Below are 19,966 nucleotides of genomic sequence, written 5' to 3'. Positions count from 1 at the left end.
TTAATTAATCCTGGCAGCCCGTCTCTCGCCCGCAACGTCGCGAGCGCCGCGTGAGCGCATGGCCGCGGCGGACGGACGGACGGACAGAGCCAGACGCGCCGAGACTTACTCGGCGGCTCCGGAACGACGCGTACCACCGCCACCACCAACTCGCTCTATCTTATTTTTGTTTTAAAAATCACGGTTTGCGGAGGCACAGAGGGCTTAAAGGCCCCAACCGCGCCAGGCGGCCAGCGACGAAGAGCACGATTGCAGTTGGAACGGATCAGGGTTATTAGATTTCCGCAGCCGGAATGCCGCGTCGAGTGCACATCTCGCCTAGACACGTGCCACCTACATGCAGAGTAGCAGAAACTCTGTAAAATATTTCCGTGCTCGGCACGCAACGTCGAGGATACAAGTCGCCATGGCCGTGGCTACTCGGCACGTACCACCTACTTGCAGTCTCTCAGCAACCCTGCAAAATTATTACCCGGTGCGGTGTGTGGTAAACATCGCCACGAGGGAGACAAAGACGACCGGGCGTGGCGCTGGCCATCCACGCCCCACGTACGCCGTTCGGGACCCTTCATCGGTGTCCGCTAACAGACTATGCTCGAGAAGGGTGACTAGGGTAGGGGCAGGCAGGGGGGGCCTTGCCCCCCCCCCCACCCCCCTGCTGCGCAAGGCTACGAGTCTGGGCCTCCTTGACAACCACCATGAGATTTGTTTTCAAGTTTAAAAGAACAACAAAATCTAAAAATGCGGTTGACATTTCCTTTTTTTATTTATTACGAAAATGCTTTGATTTAGGTATTTTTTTACGTTTAATTTTCAATTCATTTGACCGTGCGAGACAAATCAAATATTGGGGCACCACCACCTGGCCGACTGCCTCACCCCCTGAGCTGCTAATGCAGCTACGCCACTGACTTTAGCCCCAACAGTCTACCGAGGGCTACACGGCGAGCGTCCCCTTTGCCTCTGCGTCTTGCCACGCGCGCTGTGGCGGACTACAAACGGCCACGGATCCCAATAGGCCGACGCGGTGGGGGGGGGGTAGGAGCGCGTGTCGCGATAATGAATACAAACAAGGAGTGCCCCCCCCCCTACATGTCCCTGTTTTGTGTAGCTCAGCAGAACTCATCCGCAAAGCCGCCACGCGCTGTCTCTCTCTGACCGCGCCCGCGATCGATGGGCGCGCCTCGCCGTCCGTTGGGCTCGTCACCCATCCCTCGCATTAATCTGCCCGCCTGTGCATTCGTCTTCCCGCCTGTTTATTCATCTGCCCGCCTGTTTATTCATCTGCCCGCCTGTTTATTCATCTGTCCGCCTGTTTATTCATCTGCCCGCCTGTTTATTCATCTGTCCGCCTGTTTATTCATCTTCCCGCCTGTTTATTCATCTTCCCGCCTGTTTATTCATCTGTCCGCCTGTTTATTCGTCTGTCCGCCTGTTGATTAATCTGCCCGCCTGTTTATTCGTCTGACCGCCTGTTTATTAATCTGCCCGCCTGTCTATTCTTCTGCCCGCCTGTTTATTCATCTGCCAGCCTGTTTATTAATCTTCCCGCCTGTTTATTCATATTCCCGCCTGTTTATTCGTCTGTCCGCCTGTTTATTCATCTGCCCGCCTGTTTATTCATCTGCCCGCCTGGTTATTCATCTGTCCGCCTGTTTATTCATCTGCCCGCCTGTTTATTCATCTGTCCGCCTGTTTATTCATCTTCCCGCCTGTTTATTCATCTTCCCGCCTGTTTATTCGTCGGTCCGCCTGTTTATTCGTCTGTCCGCCTGTTTATTAATCTGCCCGCCTGTTTATTCGTCTGACCGCCTGTTTATTAATCTGCCCGCCTGTCTATTCTTCTGCCCGCCTGTTTATTCATCTGCCAGCCTGTTCATTAATCTTCCCGCCTGTTTATTCATATTCCCGCCTGTTTATTCGTCTGTCCGCCTGTTTATTCATCTGCCCGCCTGTTTATTAATCTGCCCGCCTGTCTATTCATCTGTCCGCCTGTTTATTCGTCTGTCCGCCTGTTTATTAATCTGCCCGCCTGTTTATTCGTCTGACCGACTGTTTATTAATCTGCCCGCCTGTCTATTCTTCTGCCCGCCTGTTTATTCATCTGCCAGCCTGTTTATTAATCTTCCCGCCTGTTTATTCATATTCCCGCCTGTTTATTCGTCTGTCCGCCTGTTTATTCATCTGCCCGCCTGTTTATTCATCTGCCCGCCTGGTTATTCATCTGTCCGCCTGTTTATTCATCTGCCCGCCTGTTTATTCATCTGTCCGCCTGTTTATTCATCTTCCCGCCTGTTTATTCATCTTCCCGCCTGTTTATTCGTCGGTCCGCATGTTTATTCGTCTGTCCGCCTGTTTATTAATCTGCCCGCCTGTTTATTCGTCTGACCGCCTGTTTATTAATCTGCCCGCCTGTCTATTCTTCTGCCCGCCTGTTTATTCATCTGCCAGCCTGTTTATTAATCTTCCCGCCTGTTTATTCATATTCCCGCATGTTTATTCGTCTGTCCGCCTGTTTATTCATCTGCCCGCCTGTTTATTAATCTGCCCGCCTGTCTATTCATCTGCCCGCCTGTTTATTAATCTGCCCACCTGTTTATTCATCTGCCCGCCTGTTTATTAATCTGCCCGCCTGTTTATTAATCTGCCCGCCTGTTTATTCATCTGCTCGCCTGTTTATTCATCTGCCCGCCTCTTTATTCATCTGCCCGCCTGTTTATTCGTCTGTCCGCCTGTTTATTAATCTGCCCGCCTGTTTATTAATCTGCCCGCCTGTCTATTCATCTGCCCGCCTGTTTATTAATCTGCCCACCTGTTTATTCATCTGCCCGCCTGTTTATTAATCTGCCCGCCTGTTTATTAATCTGCCCGCCTGTTTATTCATCTGCCCGCCTGTTTATTCATCTGCCCGCCTGTTTATTCATCTGTCCGCCTGTTTATTCATCTGCCCGCCTGTTTATTCATCTGCCCGCCTGTTTATTCATCTGCCCGCCTGTGTATTCATCTGCCCGCCTGTTTATTAATCTGCCCTCCTGTGTATTCGTCTGTCCGCCTGTTTATTCATCTGCCCGCCTGTTTATTCATCTGCCCACCTGTTTATTCATCTGCCCGCCTGTTTATTAATCTGCCCGCCTGTTTTTTCGTCTGTCCGCCTGTTTATTCGTCTATCCGCCTGTTTATTCATCTGCCCGCCTGTTTATTAATCTGCCCGCCTGTTTTTTCGTGTGTCCGCCTGTTTATTCGTCTATCCGCCTGTTTATTCGTCTGCCCGCCTGTTTATTCATCTGCCCGCCTGTTTATTCGTCTGTCCGCCTGTTTATTCGTCTGTCCGCCTGTTTATTCATCTGACCGCCTGTTTATTCATCTGCCCGCCTGTTTATTCGTCTGTCCGCCTGTTTATTCAACTTTCCGCCTGTTTATTCATCTGCCCGCCTGTTTATTCATCTGACCGCCTGTTTATTCATCTGCCCGCCTGTTTATTCGTCTGCCCGCCTCTTTATTCATCTGCCCGCCTGTTTATTCGTATGTCCGCCTGTTTATTCGTCTGTCCGACTGTTTATTAATTCGTCCGTGCGTCTGTCGGTACCCTTCGTCACCACGTTAATTAATTCATACAACCGGCAAATCATTCAACGGTCCGCTTTTATTCGTCTGCGCGTTCGTTCATTCGTTCATTCACCTGCACATTCGGGTGAATTCGTTCAGGCAACAGGTGATGTGTACAAAAAGACAAAGATCTCCCGAATAGCCTCAACGGATTGTCGGGGCAAGTGCTGTTAGCGAGTGGCACCTATGAAGGCCGACACAGCACACGAAGGGAGTGGGTGGGTGGCTAGCACCACGCCCGGCCGCCTTTGTCTCCCTCGTGGCGATGTTTGCACACCGCGCCAGGTTACTCATTTGAGGCTGAGTCGACCTAGAGGAGCGGGAATACCAACCCGGGTCGCCGGGGTTCATACCACAAGTGGACAGACCACGTCCACGACCATTCCCCCCAACCCCTTATAACCCTAAACAGAATGTCCGTTGCCTAATGATTGTAGCGAGCGCCAAACGAAGGCCGGATCCAACGACACGCGACGGTGGATGAGTGGCCCGATCCATTCCCACACCCGGCCGCCTTTGTCTCCCCCACGTGCGGTAGCGCGGAGCGCCCCAGCCCCGCGCTGCTGTGCGGACCGCACGGCGTCTCTCTCTCTCTCATCTCCGCCGCTCCACTCGCGACGAAGGAGGCGGCGATAGAGGCGCACTGATAGCGGCCGTGCGCGTGTGTGCGTTCCCTGGCGCGGCGTGTGAACGTCGGCAAATGGGGAGACAAAGGCGGCCGGGCGTGGCGTTGGCCTACCCACCCCCTCGTGTGCAGTCCACCCCTCGTGGGTGGGCTGCATAGGCGCTCGCTTCAAAAGCACTTGCACCAAAAAGTCTGGTGAGGCTTCCCAGCGTAAGGCTCACATCGGCGGCTTGTGACAATTACAGTAGCATCAGAACGGGCGTTGAGTCTCCCTAAGGTCGACTCAGCCGCAAAAGAGTGCCTGGTGCAGTTTGTGTACATCAGCTGTTTTCGCGTTGTGCCACTGTGTGCTCAGTGTGTGTACATTCTATTCTCATTATAGGGGTGGGCTTACGAAATGATGGATTGCACGTGGCGAATGCAGCCAGAGTGTTGTATGGGGTGCGGTAGTGTCATATATATACACACACACAAAGACAAAGATCCCCATTATATCCTGCACAGGATGTTGGGGAAAGTGCTCTTTCAGAGCGCATATGAAGGCCAACGCGGCGCACGAGGGATTCGGGCGGTCGTCACCATGCCGGGCCGCCTTTGTCTCCCCATCGGTGATGTTTACACTAAGTTGAGGCTGAGTCGACCTGCGGGAAGCCCAGGACCGGTTCAAATATTCACCACATATTGCTCGTCCGTGGGAATCGAACTAGGGCGGCTGGGTTCGTAGTGCAGTGCGCTGACCACTCCGCCACCACTCCCCACACACAATGTACACACACGCAGACGTATACAAAGATGTGAGATTTGAAAACGTCTGCTGCCGATGCTGCTGATGACTTTGCTGCTGCTACTATTGTTGCTGCCTCCGCTTATGATTCTGCTTTAGTTGCTGCTGATGCTGCAACTGATGCACACGTTGCTGTTGTTATAGCTGATGATGATGATGATGCTTCTGCTATTGCGGCTGCTGACTTTGCTGTTATTGCTGCTTGCTGCAACTTCTGCTGATACTGCTGCTACAATTGCTAGTGCTGCTGCCGCCTAAGGTTCTAATGCTGCTGTTACTGCTGCTACCGCTGCTGCTAGTGCTGTTGCGTCTATTGCACCTGCTACTACGGCTTCTGCTAGGACCTGCAACTGCTGCTGCTGCTGCTGCCACATTCTGCTACAACTACTGCTGTTGCTTTTGACGCTGCTTTTGCAGCTGCTGCGAGTGATATTGCTAATACTGCAACGGCTGCTGTTACTGCTGCTATAGCTGCTACTCTTGCCACGACTACTGCTGCAAACGCCGCTACAGCTGTTGCTACTGTTACAACTGCTACTGCTGCTACAACTGCTCCTGTTACAACTGCTGCTGTTACGAATGCTACTGCTGCAACTTCTCCTGTTACAACTGCTACTGCTGCTACAACTGTTGCTGCTACAACTGATCCTGTTACAACTGCTGCTGCCACAACTTCCATTGCTTCAACTGCTCCTGTTACAACTGCACCTGTTCCAACTGATCCTGTTACAACTGCTGCTACAGTGAGGGAAAAAAGTATTTGATCCCCTGATGATTTTGTACGTTTGCCCACTGACGAAGAAATTATCAGTCTATAATTTTAATGGTAGGTTTATTTGAACAGTAAGAGACAGACTAACAAAACAAATCCAGAAAAACGCATGTCAAAAATGTAATAAATTAATTTGCATTTTATTGAGGGAAATAAGTATTTGACCCCTTTGCAAAACATGACTTAGTACTTGGTGGCAAAACCCTTGTTGGCAATCACAGAGGTCAGACGTTTCTTGTAGTTGGCCACCAGGTTTGCACACATCTCAGGAGGGATTTTGTCCCACTCCTGTTTGCAGATCTTCTCCAAGTCATTAAGGTTTCGAGGCTGACGTTTGGCAACTCGAATCTTCAGCTCCCTCCACAGATTTTCTATGGGATTAAGGTCTGGAGACTGGCTAGGCCACTCCAGGACCTTAATGTGCTTCTTATTGAGCCACTCCTTTGTTGTCTTGGCCGTGTGTTTTGGGTTAATGTCATGCTGGAATACCCATCCACAACCCATTTTCAATGCCCTGGCTGAGGGAAGGAGGTTCTCACCCAAGATTTGACGGTACATGGCCCCGTCCATCGTCCCTTTAATGCGGTGAAGTTGTCCTGTCCCCTTAGCAGAAAAACACCCCCAAAGCATAATGTTTCCACCTCCATGTTTGATGGTGGGGATGGTGTTCTTGGGGTCATAGGCAGCATTCCTCCTCCTCCAAACACGGCGAGTTGTGACGCCAAAGAGCTCCATTTTGGTCTCATCTGACCACAACACTTTCACCCAGTTGTCCTCTAAATCATTAAGATGTTCATTGGTAAACTTCAGACGGGCATGTATATGTGCTTTCTTGAGCAGGGGGGCCTTGCGGGCGCTGCAGGATTTCAGTCCTTCACGGTGTAGTGTGTTACCAATTGTTTTCTTGGTGACTATGGTCCCAGCTGCCTTGCGATCATTGACAAGATCCTCCCGTGTAGCTTTGGGCTGATTCCTCACTATTCTCATGATCATTGCAACTCCACGAGGTGAGATCTTGCATGGAACCCCAGGCCGAGGGAGATTGACTGTTCTTTTGTGTTTTTTCCATTTGCGAATAATCGCACCAACTGTTGTCACCTTCTCACCAAGCTGCTTGGCAATGGTCTTGTAGCCCATTCCAGCCTTGTGTAGGTCTACAATCTTGTCCCTGACATCCTTGGAGAGCTCTTTGGTCTTGGCCATGGTGGAGAGTTTGGAATCTGATTGATTGATTGCTTCTGTGGACAGGTGTCTTTTAGACAGGTAACAAGCTGAGATTAGGAGCACTCCCTTTAAGAGTGTGCTCCTAATCTCAGCTCGTTACCTGTATAAAAGACACCTGGGAGCCAGAACTCTTTCTGATTGAGAGGGGGTCAAATAATTATTTCCCTCATTAAAATGCAAATCAATTTATAACTTTTTTGACATGCGTTTTTCTGGATTTTGTTGTTGTTATTCTGTCTCACACTGTTCAAATAAACCTACCATTAAAATTATAGACTGATCATTTCTTTGTCAGTGGGCAAACGTACAAAATCAGCAGGGGATCAAATACTTTTTTCCCTCACTGTACAAATTTTACTGCTTCAACTGCTGCTGTTACAACTACTGCTGTTACAACTGCAACTGCTTCAACTGCTGCTGTTACAACTACTGCTGTTACAACTGCAACTGCTTCAACTGCTGCTGTTACAACTGCTGCTGTTACAACTACTGCTGTCACAACTACTGCTGTTACAACTGCTGCTGCTACAACTACTGCTGTTACAACTGCTGCTGTTACAACTGCTGCTGTTACAACTACTGCTGTTACAACTGCTACTGCTACCACTGCTGCTGCTACAACTGCTCCTGTTACAACTGCTGCTGCTGCTGCTACAACTGTTATCGCTGCGGCTACAGCTGCCGTCGTTCCCAGGCCCTGTCATTATTTATGACACTGCCGTGTCCTGTGGGGCCATATTTTACAAAGGACGTTAATTAGGCTCCTGATTGCTTGAATGCAGCCGTATTATTATTACTACTACATGACAGAGGGACGTTGAGGTTCTGTATGCAGTGGCTATGACATGGTTAATGTTGACGGTAGTGGAGGAAACAACGCCGTTTCATTTAAAATTTAAATCGCTAAATTGCAGTGGATTTCAAAATGCACGCCAGTGATGAATGTATACTTCCGTGCCCGGCACACCACACCCAGTGTACCTGTTTCTGTACGGCTGTGGCTACCAAGTCGGGTTCTGCCCACCTATGCAGCACGCATTCCTCCATTCCTCTCCGAGAAACAAACAAACACATCATATATATTCAGCGAGAAATGAATCCATGGCCGAACGTGACGGCGAGACGCGGGCTTATGCCTGGGGGACAACAAGGACACGCCAACGTCGTTTATTTATTTCGTCCATATTAAAAGAGGCAATGTCGATCATAGGCAAGAGTGGAAGATGTTGTGCCTGTCTGGGACTTGGGTCGTCGGGGTGAGAGTGGCCAGCTTGCCTGAACGTATCACCCCCCCCCCCCCCCCAATTAAAGCACGCGCAATCTTCTGATACCCGTTAGTAGAGCCGTCTCTTAGGGTACACGGCGAATTGGGGTCAGCCGCCCCGCGCCCCGCACTTTGGGGGGGAGGAGCGCTTGGACGTCACGGTGTCTGAAGTGATACTCTCGGTTTAATTTGAAGGCGACGGTGGGGTTTGCCTCGGGCCCCGCATCCCCCCCCCCCCCCTCCTTTGGACGCCCCTGCTCACCAGGCTACGGACACTAGGTACGGTGCGTAAGACGTTCAGCACACATACATACATGCTACTGGTGTTTGCGTTGCGTCCACGTGGCCTGACGCCGATTGGGACGCGGAGGCAGGTGGAGTGGCGTGGCGGGGAGGTGGAGCAGAGGCAAAAACGGCTCACGGCAGAATTCTCAAGCTCGTCTCCCAGAGAAATAACGATCCTTTCGATCTGTGCCAACTTAATTATTTGCTGATCGCCCATACGCAACCATCGCCCCCGCCTCGACGCGAGCCGCAGAGCGACTGTCCCGCGGGGCCACTTGGCCCTCTGGGTCACAACCGATCGATTCGCGCACACACACACACACACAAGGATAAAGATCACCCGTATAGCCTTGACAGACTGTTGGGGTAAGTGCTGCTAGCGAGTAGCACTTATGAAGGCCGGCAGAACACACGAGGGGGCGGGTGGACAGCACCACGCCCGGCCGCCTTTGTCTCCCCAGTGGCGATGTTTACACACCGCACTAGGTACTCATATGAGGCTGAGTCAACCTAGGAACAAATTCCGATCATTAATCGTCACTGGTGTCGGTGGCCGTGAGCGGGGTTCGTAACCGCTACACCAATGCGTTGCCTAACATTGTTCAGTGAATGTAGTGGATTGAGCAGCACCTCGTGACTGCAGGGGTCACGCGAATCTCGTGTGCACAACAGAGACACATCTGACAACGTCGATGCATCCGCGTGCAATGTGATGCATGTATCACGAGCTTCGGGATCGATATGAAGTCATGCATCGATGCATGACTACACCCCCAACAACACCGCATGCCGTGCATAATCCCTCTGTCAACCCACTGATATGAAGCCGCCTCCCGACATCGTATCGGTCATGGGAGTTGTTTGACTCCACCAGCAAGCTGAATGGAATAACTCACAAAAACACACCTTGCGAAAGACCCAAGGCAGAAGATCCCTGATTCTGATCTTACACGAAGCCCCTGGTCCACCCGAAGCCGCACCCACTACACAAAACGTGGTAGATGTGGATGCCTGATGCACAACTGGAAATTAAACACTGTGGTCATCCAGAACGGACCGTACAACGTGTAACGACGCAATGCCCGGTCGACAAATACGAAGAAGGGGACATCACAGCGACGATACACTCGGCAACTACTGACGCGGTTGTCTGGCTTGACCACCTCAATGTGACATTGTAGTTGTCGCTCAGCGTCTGCATCTACTCCCACCTCGGCTTAACACGGTTGGCTACGTACGGTGCGAAAGAAGTTCAACGTGCATAGCACGGTTGGCTACGTACGGTGCGAAAGAAGTTCAACGTGCATAGCACGGTTGGCTACGTATGGTGCGAAAGAAGTTCAACATACATAGCACGGTTGGCTATGTACGGTGCGAAAGAAGTTCAACACACATCAGCCGTACGAAAGAAGAAGACGACGATTGTCAGTGCGGGTTGGTGGAATGCGTGGTGACGGTGAATTGAACGCAGCGCCCTAACATGCGTGAAAAAGAGCTTTATAGCTCATCGGATTCCTACATTTTGTAGATAAATATTCAGACGTTTGCCCTAACCGTGACACGAACGGGGAAGTAAAATCGCCTTCACTGCACTCAGTGAAGGCGATTCTACTCAGCGCTCTTTACCAATTTGTAGAGAGGGGTGGGGGTGGTGACTTTCGCCGACGAGACATCATCAGTTGTGAGGGGCCGCCACACATCTGAAACCATTGGGGGTTTGACAGCAGCACTGTGATGGGGTTGGTGTGTTCACGCGTTGCATCGTGTCGGAGGGCCGCACCTAAGAGGCCGCACTAAAGGCCACCAGGGGCCGCTAGTGGCCCGCGGGCCTTGCAATGAAGGCCTCTGGACGAACTGGATTACATTTATCTCCTAATCCCAAACTGGGACGAGTTTTCACATGAAATTTGATATTAAACCGACTCCACGCGCATGAAGTAAATACATAAATAAAACCGCAGCAGCTGCCATTATGACCGCATTGCACTGACGTCACAATGCATCGACTCGTCGATTAAAAGTGATAACTCGCGTTCAGGATAGATGGTGTGAGTATGGCACAACCGCTTCTCTCTCTCTCTGCCTCTCGCCTTCTCCCATCATCGTCTTTCTCTCTCTGCCTGAAGCGTGCTCACTTCAACCATTGCTCACTACAAGAAGCGTCGTTCACTCTCTTCTTCTCCGTCAACACTCTGGTGGTGCTGTTTGTTGCTGGCCTTTGGGCACCGCGCTCAGCAGCTGTGGTTTAAAAATCAAACGAACAACAAAAAAAGGATCGTGTAAAAAGATCATTGGTATATTTAAGTCAAATCGCGACTCTGAACTGTGAGAAAGTTATTTTTTATCGAATCGTCAGGAAAGTAAATTGTTGCACGCCTACTGCTCTGCAACAGTTATATATTTATGTATAACAAAATGTGTCTTAAACTATATAACACACGAGGGCTAACGTTTCGGGCAATGGGCCTTAATCAAAGCGGAGATGATTGAACAGAAGGATTGACCGATGTGTGCGTGTACAGCACGTGTGTGTGTGTACAGCACGTGTGTATGTGTGTACAGCACGTGTGTGTTTGTGTGTACAGCACGTGTGTGTACAACACATGTGTGTGTGTGTACAGCACGTGTGTGTTTGTGTGTACAGCACGTGTGTGTACAACACATGTGTGTGTGTGTACAGCACGTGTGTGTGTGTACAGCACGTGTGTGTGTGTACAGCACGTGTGTGTACAGCACGTGTGTGTGTGTACAGCACGTGTGTGTTTGTGTGTACAGCACGTGTGTGTGTACAACACATGTGTGTGTGTGTACAGCACGTGTGTGTGTGTGTACAACACGTGTGTGTGTACAGCACGTGTGTGTTTGTGTGAGTAGGAGTAGATGGGGATCGGCACTGTGCTACGAACCCGGCTACCCGAGTTCGAATCCCGCTCACGTCCACTGACAACATCAGCCACCTGGTTCGATTCCTATCTTCCGATGCGGCAGCTGAACAAATCCCCCCCCCCTCCAACTTACATTGCCTCGGTCCACCGAGCAGTGCAGATGGGTTCACCACAGTTTGTGTATCGGCAGGTCGCGTGTGGTGGTGTAAGGCGTGGGTACGGCCACCTCTTCCAAGACAGCCCCGTCAGGGTGGCAGAGTAGACCAAACACCCTCGAGGGCACGGTTCTTCATTGCAAGGCCCACGGGCCACTGACGGCACCCTGCGGTGGCCTTTAGTGCGGCCCGCGACAATCCACACAAATGTGATGCTGTCCACCATCGCGCTGCCGTCCAAACCCGAAATGGTTTTAAATGTGTGGCGGCCCTGGCCCTCGACGACGTCTTATCGGCGAAAGTGGCCCCATCCCGCCTCTGAAAATGAGTCGAGAAACGCCGCTCTCGAGCTTCCCCCAGTCGTGGCGAGCGATCGCACGTCTCGCACCTTCACCTTGCCACTGAGAAACCACGGAAACTTGGGCCGCCGTGCGGTTTGTCGGCTTCTCGCGTGCCGATCTGTGGAAGTGATGACTGTCGATGACCGGTTCCCGGCCCTCGGAACCGGTCATCGATTATGAAAACGATTAAACTAAAATACGCGTGAAATCTCTCGCCCTTCAAGACCGTGATCATTATAATCGGTTACTTACGCGGTTACGATATTCTATAGAATTTAACTTATTGTGTTGCTGCTGCTGCACAAACACAAATAACAAATACAAACTACGCATTCTTAAATGATAACACTGTGGCCTTAGAAGAATTTTTTAAACGCGACGTTTCAAGCGATCACCCTTCATCGAGTTATGCCCCTTATTCATGTAGCACATAAAGTATGCTCTGAAGCAGGGTCATTGCCTGAAACGTCGCCAATTACATGGTTTTTTTTTACGGTTAAGGCTAAGGCGTTGTTCTGGAGTATTATATAGACACACGTTCGCCATACACACCCTGCAGACAGTATTCTGTATACACTGAAATTCATTACAATTAAGTAATTCCTCGACAGTATATTTTTTAGCATGACTCTGTTGGGTGCATTACAATACAAAAACAAACATCCCCCTATAGCATTTACAGACTTGTTGGGCAAGTGCTGTTAGCGAACACTTATGTATGCATTGTGTAAGTTGAACTTCTGTTGCACCGTACGTAGCCAACGGCGCTAATCGGAGGTGCGGGGAAAAGGCTGGCACAGCACACGAGGGGATGGGTGGCCAGCACCGTTCTCGACAGCCTTTGTCTCCCTGGTGGGCGATGCTTACACACCGTATCAGGTACTTATTTGAGGCTAAGTCGACCTAGCGGAGGCCCAGGACATGTTCAAGATAATCGTCACCGGTGTTGGCCGTCGTGAGCGAGAATCGAACTCGGGTCACACACGCACACATACACGTGCACACACGCACACATAGACGTGCACACACGTACATACACGTGCACACACGTACATACACGTGCACACACGTGAGCATGCACGTAAACTCGTGAACACGTACACGTACGCAGACACATACCCATGCACATTCACGTACACACACACACGTGCGTGCACACGCTCACACGTGCGCAGACACAATACACACACACTCTCTCTCACACGAACACGTGCACAGGTATCAACACGCACACTCACTCGAACCTACACTCACACACAGACACGTGCTCACACATTCACACTCTCACCTACGCTCACAAAGATCCCACGTATAGCCGTAACAGACTGTTGGAGCAAGTGCTGTTAGCGAGCACCAATCAAGGCCGGGACGGCACACGAGGGGGTGGGTAGCCAGCACCACGCCCGGCCGCCTTTGTCTCCCGAGTTCCGATGTGTTATACGCATCACACTCACACATACGGCCACACACAGAATGCACACACACACTCACCTACACTCACCTGCTCTTCTGACACCGTGGCCGCTGCCGTTGACGGTGGCATTACGCGCGCCCTTTATCCACACAGGAGCCGTCTTTGGCCGCCTCGCTAAAGAGCCACTAGTGATGGATGTGACGGTCAAGCCTGTGTGTGCCTCCTTCAGGGGTTACCGCACGTGGGAGTCTAAGCTGCCGGACTTGCATCGTGTCTCTCCTCCCGGCGTGCGTGTGTGCGTGCGCGTGCGCGTGATGCTGGCATGCAACGCAAACACGCCAACGAGGCAGCAGGCAAGGCAGGCAGGTCGCTGCACAAAGTGAGTGATTAATTTGGAGCGTTCCTCCGCCTCCCTGTCCTCCTCCTCCCTCCTCGTCTTCCCCTCCCCCTCCCCCACACGTTCCCTGCACCCATCACCCACTATCATCCGGCACCATCACTCGCCCTTCCCTTTCGTCTTACCGTGCACCAGCCGCCACAACCGCAGCACTCGACCGTGATCCTCCCCCACCCCACACCCTTTCCTTTTAGTTCCACCGTGACACAGACAGGCACAACAAGTACCACTCGCACCACGACCACGACTACCACGACTACCAAAGAAAAATACAAATTCCCCCGTATAGCCTTTAACAGACTGTTGGGGCAAGCACTGTTCGCGAGCACCTGTGAAGGGCGGAACAGCACACGAAGGGGGAGTGGCCAACACCACCCCCGGCCGCCTTTGTCTTCCCGAATACTGATGTTTACGCGCAGCACCAGGCATTCATTTAAGGTTTGGTCAACCTGCCACCGCTACCACCCACTACGAGCCCATAGCCTCCTCCTCCTCATCTTCCACACACACACACCCGCCCCTCCACCCACCATCAGCCAACACCATCAGCACCAGTTCGCCCTTCCACCTAATCTTGCCGTGCGTCACCACTCATTACCACAGCCGTACGGTGCGGAGCGAGGAGGGAAACATCATGAAACATCACCACGGAGATCAGAGGAATAGAAGAAATGCCGAAGCGATGAGATGGAAGGATAACACAGAGACACAGCGGTGACTGGGGTGACAGCAAGGGAGGAGGGAGGGCGTGGTGGTGGTTCTTCCCTTCCACAGACAGAAGTCTCGCTTAGGAGGATGGAGACGAAAAATCACGAGCATAACTCCCACCATCACCCACTCGAATCCTCGTTTATGTAGCCACGTGCCATGTCAGCTCTTATTCCACATCCCCGTTATTCCCAAAGCATCGTGCGTCCCCGCCCACAACACTCAGCCACCAGATGAGTCGGCACCTCTGACGCATTTCACTGTAGCTGCAAGTAGGGCAGAGATAATCTTCTTGGAGTGTTTGCAACACTGGCTGTAGTGGTGGCTGGAGAATTGCACTTAAAGATGCGTGTGTGTGCGCAGTCGATGTTGGGAGGCTTGGCTGTTGTTCCATCGTGCTCACCGCCAGTGTTCCCACACAGCCTCGGGCTTTATTTCAACTGGTAAGGCCCCCATTGAGCCTAACATCTTCATTATTGGCGTAAGCGTTACTATCGCCGTCCGATATGATCGGTCCACTGCTGGATGAAGGATTCCCCCCTAAGCCGTCGCTATCGCGATTCCTGCCATATAATAATCACACCGGTCCAGCCTCAGAGATGTAATAATAAATAATTCCAATTTCTAATGCGCATTCCACACTTGGATGCCAATGCACAATGCATGAAAAGCAGGAAACAAAAACATAACCAGTGCAACCGATCAGACTAAAGAATGAAGGCCACTTTAAAGAGATGGGATTTCGAAGCAGACTATATCTACCGACTCTGATTGTCTGATTTCAAGTGGTGAGGCGTTCCATAGCCTGGATGTCACGCTAACAAAAGCCCGATCACCAAAAAGCGTTTCCTCCAGTATGAATAACGATTCTGACTAATTCTTATTGCTCCATCCTCAGAGATGACGTAAGTTTGGAGCGTCCCTCTCCCTTGACTGAGGCGTTCCATAGCCTGGATGTCACGCTAACAAAAGCCCGATCACCAAAAAGCGTTTCCTCCAGTATGAATAACGATTCTGACTAATTCTTATTGCTCCATCCCCAGAGATGACGTAAGTTTGGAGCGTCCCTCTCCCTTGACTGCAAGTCCATGTCTTACGGCCATGAGGTTTCCTCCCCAAGCCCACTTTGTGTAAGTCACTACTATATGGTTGTCTTTAACATCCTGCTTGCATACATAATCCAAGCGTTCCCCTCGCTGGCTCTTAGCATAATTGCGAACAGCAATTCTCACCATGCTTCTTTTGCGCACTTTTCAGCTTGTGTTCAATTTTACTTTGTTATGGTCCGTTGTTTCTGATCCATACGCTGGCTAATAAAGCATTTTAATGAGGAACACAATCGTAGAGGTATGTACGTTGAACTTCTTTCGCACCGTACGTAGCCAACCGTGCCCATCGGAGGTGCAAACAAGGCAACCGTGCATATGCTGCATAGCAAGCCATGGAATTGCTGATGAGCGCAGAGAGTGTGAAACCGCGCCCAAGGCTGGACTGGTGGCCGGCACGAGAGTTGACAATTTAAAATAATAACCTTGGGAGCGTGTCAGTGGGAAGGTCGGCTATGTTTTAATCTCGGCCATGTTATTTTACCATTTTTTCTCTCCAGTTCGGGATACGATGTTGGCCCTGCGGAGTGAATACAGTTCAAATCTCAACTCCCGAAAATAAAAAATAAAAGATATATAAAAATATATATAATTAATTTCCATATAAAGCACTTGAGTGTGTTTTCCTTTTAGAGCCGTCAGTTGAAAATACAATTTCGCAATCTCTTCTGTGTGGCCCGCGGTTGGGTGATAATATGACATGCATGGGTTTAGAGGGGATTATCCAAAGTCAACACAAGCAATAAACACACGTGGCGTGTTTATTGCCTTCGTGCACGTGCCGCCTTTTTTTTATCAATGCATCGCTGGATGGGGAGCACCTATCCAACGCTATGCGGGTGGTGGCGGTCGATTTGACAATACTTCACCACGCAGCTCAGCGAGTGATGGGGGCACGGAGCATAGACGTTAAGGAATGAAAACCATCGCGAGAACTACGATCAGCCTCGCAGCAGCAGCAGCGGATTTTGGCTCGCCATCGAACAAAGGCGATCACTGCATCGCGCGCATTCAGATGCGCTTCTGATGCCGTCTGGAACGCTCTTCCTTCCGATATGAGGAAGCCACTGGAGCTGTGCACTTTTAAATCATTCGGATTTAAAACTAATTTATTTTCAACTGCTTTTTGTGTTTAGTCTGTTGTTGTTACCCCCCCCCCCGCGCACCTCCGATTAGCACGGTTGGCGGCGTACGGTGCGAAGGAAGTTCAACATACGTTGGACTTCTCGACGTACAACAATGGGGGTTGCAGCACTGCACTCTGCTGCCCACGGGGTAGCCTCAGGGCAGACTTTAACACATGTTTTGTGCACGGCTGGTCGCCCATCGAAGTTACTATCCAGGCTCAAACCTGCTGAGCTTCAGGGGTCTGAGCAGGCAGATTCTGGTTGATTTGGTCACAGATTTTGGTGTACGTACACCGGGCAAATAACAACTCCACCCACCACCCAATGATGTGATGAATTATAATGATTCAGGGTTCCACTTCCATTCTTAATTAATGTTTTGACAATGTTTGTTACCATCTCAATTACATGATTTATCAAATTATTCTGGCTCAAATGTACATTTTGTGAACGGCCATTAGGCTAATTGCAACAATATTGTATCATTTGCACAAGTCGCAAATACTATAATTGTTGCGCGCGTTATGCGGGGTGAGTATCGTGGGCGTACGTGTCTCTCTATATCGACGAATCAATTCAGCCACCTGAAATGCTTCAAGTCGTTTAGGTCTCTGAAGCTAAGCATGCTTGAACCTGGGTGGTACTCTAATGGGCTACGACTTGCATTAAGAGGTGCTATAGTCTGCCACGGGAATACATTGTGGGCGGCAGAGGGCAATGCTGTAGAACCCATAATTGTACTGTGCTATGATCCAACTTGTTATGCCGCCGTCAATAATCCGCATAGCAATAGGCGCTTCCAGACACGAGAAACAGCATCGGAGACGATGTGTGGAAGGTTAGACGCACGAGGCAGCGTTACCAGCAGTGGAAGGAGCAAGGCAACGTACCGTTGAGCGATAATGATCGGTTACAACGCAGTAGACACCTCATTTCTGTCCATTGCGAACGCGAGCTTCAAAAGCAAAGCGTTCGTTAAAGAGCCCACCAACCACTGCATCACAAGCACCCGTGCTATTATGTCACCAGGAAGCATCATCGATATATATAAAAGGGAATTTGTGAATATGTGTGTCTGTTAAAAATGTTTAGCGTACTTCCTGACATGCAACAAACTTGAAATTTGGCATGTGGGTAGCTTCCAGAATGTACACAATGCAAACATTATAAAAATACACTTTTGTATATATTTATTTTTAGGAGGGGGGGGGGGGCGCAATAATGGATATATTATGCACGACAAGTGGGCGGTGTCGTCACATCTGTGATGTCACCCGCATGCGGCAGCGTCACGCAGTGTGCCTGATGACGTCAAGCACCCGCGTACGCCGTGTATTAATCCAAGACAAGTAGCCGGGTAGTGAAGCTAGTACATAATAAAAGGCGTCATTAGCAACTTGCGTGACCTCGCGGGAAGTGGCACAGATCTAAAACTATTGAAGCACCGCAGAGCCTTCTGCCTGGAATGCGTCGCATAAAAAAAAATCCGATCCGTGTTGTATGCACGCGTATGTTGAGCTTCTTTCGCACCGTACGTAGTCAACCGTGCTCGTGGGAGGTGCGACTCAAACATTGAGCAGGCTTGAGCCCGTGGAAGTAATAATTGGATGATCGACAGCACGTGCACACAGCACAATACACGGTTGCATTGTGTGTTGGGGCAAGCGCTTGTAGTCACGGAGACAAAGATACCCCGTATAGTCCACAACAGACCGTTGGGGCAAGGTGCTGTTAGCGAGCACCTTGTGGATACCGGCATGGTGCAATGAGATGGTGGTGTGGTCAGCACCACGCGCAAGCCCGCCTTTGTATTCCTGATGTTTACACACCATATCGGGTACTCGTTTAAGGCTAAGTAGACCTAGCGGAGGCCCAGCAGCGGTTCAAATTATTGCTACCAAATGCCGGGAATTGAACTCACCAGGCTCGAAGCGCAATACGCTAATCACTTAGCCACCGCTCCACCCAATAACAATACTGACATACGCAGTGAAACAAGCGTCCTCGTGTGTGTTTTGTATGCACACGTGCATGTGTATATGTGTGCGTGCATGTGCGTTTTAAGTTATTTTAATCTACAGGACAGATGAATGAATACTCAAGCACAATTAATAATGAATAAGTGGGATGATGTACTGCCAGCTCGGTGTTTGCTGGTGCGTGCGTACTCTCATCTGCTGCCACATCTGAGCTTTTACTTTTCCCCTCCTGTGAACATCATCATCGCAACCACCACGAGCAGCTATTATTTATCTAACACTGGATGAAGGCCTTCCCACACTATCACCCCCGTACCTCCAATGAGCACGGCTGCCTACGTACGGTGCTAAGGAAGCTCAACATACTTACATACAGACATACTTTCTCGCGGTCCCAACGATGCCACAAACCGCCTGGCATCTTCTCGTGAGCAGATATCATCTCTTGATTTACATCCTTGCTGGCTGTGTTCTTCGGCACGTTTGCCTCCTTTGGCTGCCGTTCAAGTTTCGTCCAATCGGCCATGATCCTGTCTATCGACGTGTCCTACCCAAGCCCCAATTGTCTTCATCTTCAATACGGTGTCTCGAATTTGTGTTCGTTTCCTGTTCCACGCGTTCCCTCTTTTTGTCTCTCAGTGGAATTCCTGCAGGAATGCCCCCCTATCCATGCTTTCTCTGCACTCTTCGGCTTGTCTTCCGTATGCTATGTCAGGGCTTACGTTTCTGATACATATGGCATAGCTAACTCAAAGTATGACGTCGAAATTCTCCGAAAGCTCAATTTCTGAACACTTTTGTGATGCTAATGCCGATATAAAATGGGCACAGCCCATTACCGTTACGAGTATATGTATGTAGACTGCCACTCAAATTGACAAGAACGGTCATGTTAAAGGTTTGTCTTCTTTGCTTTGTGCGGTATTGGAGGTTTTTTCGCCTTGAACGGAACCACATAGCTTATATGGAATGCTCTTGCCAATCACATCTGGTAATCCAGCAGCATTTGTTGGACAAGGCCTAACCGCTGATGAGACCTGGAAGGTAAAAATAAACCCGCTCCAGTGTTTGCTTGCTTGAACAAAATGCTGCGTTATATTCGTCTGGAAAGGCAAGGGGCTGATGGACCAAAACATATTTGTATTCGTGAGTCGAGACACGGAGCGCGATTCTGCGTACACCTCGCCTCTTCACCTCGCCTCTTCCAGAAGAGGCGAGGTGAAGAGGTAACTCTCTCACTTCACGATGTTGTCCTTTAATCTTCCGGAGCGAGTCGGCAGTTTTTGAACGCTTA

The 19,966-nt window shown here is 50.3% G+C and overlaps 1 protein-coding gene across 4 annotated transcripts in view; it reads right to left on the bottom strand.

The window, feature by feature from the left end:
* LOC116944859 (netrin-G1-like) overlaps window positions 1-15,531 on the bottom strand; it is a 94,597-nt gene extending 79,066 nt beyond the window's left edge. For 2 of the 4 annotated variants that reach the window (XM_076068826.1, XM_032958685.2), the window contains exon 1: window positions 13,443-15,531. The gene's annotated coding sequence lies outside the window, so the exon portion shown is untranslated. Of the gene's footprint in view, window positions 1-13,432 lie in introns of all 4 variants that reach the window. The other 2 variants (XM_076068825.1, XM_032958686.2) reach the window with 2 other exon arrangements.
* Window positions 15,532-19,966: the final 4,435 nt, after the last annotated feature.

The sequence above is a fragment of the Petromyzon marinus genome, chromosome 22 (assembly GCF_048934315.1).
Source record: "Petromyzon marinus isolate PM22_M1 ecotype Great Lakes invasive population chromosome 22, UKy_Petmar_22M1.pri1.0, whole genome shotgun sequence".
NCBI lineage: Eukaryota > Metazoa > Chordata > Hyperoartia > Petromyzontiformes > Petromyzontidae > Petromyzon > Petromyzon marinus.
Note: the sequence above shows the minus strand (reverse complement) of the source record. Positions and strands in the feature narration are given on the sequence as shown.